This window comes from Bison bison, unplaced genomic scaffold (assembly GCF_000754665.1).
Source record: "Bison bison bison isolate TAMUID 2011002044 unplaced genomic scaffold, Bison_UMD1.0 scf7180017565569, whole genome shotgun sequence".
In the NCBI taxonomy this organism is placed as follows: Eukaryota; Metazoa; Chordata; class Mammalia; order Artiodactyla; family Bovidae; genus Bison; species Bison bison.
The window spans coordinates 1-581 of record NW_011418007.1 but is presented as its reverse complement, the minus strand read 5'-3'; the positions used below and the strand labels follow the sequence as shown (position 1 = coordinate 581).

The following is a 581-nucleotide window of genomic DNA, read 5'->3' as shown; positions in this document are numbered from 1 at the left end:
GGCTGATGCTGGCAACAAGGCTAAAAGGTGGAAAAGGTGAAGAAAGTTAAGAAGGGGAAGCCCACTGCAGCCGAAATCCTGTCCTGGTCAGAGGAATTGGCAGATATTCCCGATCAGCCATGTACTCCAGAAAGGCCTTGTACAAGAGAAAGTATTCAGCAGCTAAATCCAAGGTCGAAAAGAAAAGAAGGTTCGTGTTCTTGCTACTGTCACAAAACCAGTTGGTGGAGACAAGAATGGTGGTACCCGAGTGGTCAAACTTCGCAAAATGCGTAGGTATTACCCTACTGAAGTTGTGCCTCGAAAACTGTTGAGTCATGGCAAAAAACCCTTCAGTAAGCATGTGAGGAAGCTGCGTGCCAGCATCACTCCTGGGACCATTCTGATCATCCTCACTGGGCGCCACAGAGGCAAGAGGGTCGTTTTCCTGAAGCAGCTGGTCAGTGGCTTGCTACTTGTGACTGGGCCTCTATCCCTCAATCGAGTTCCTCTGCGTAGAACACACCAGAAATTTGTCATTGCCACCTTCACCAAAATCGATATCAGTGGTGTGAAAATCCCAGAACATCTCACTGACACTT

At 48.2% G+C, this 581-nt stretch overlaps 1 pseudogene; it reads left to right on the top strand.

The window, feature by feature from the left end:
• The first annotated feature begins 7 nt into the window (after positions 1-7).
• On the top strand, positions 8-577 carry LOC105000826 (annotated as a pseudogene).
• Positions 578-581: the final 4 nt, after the last annotated feature.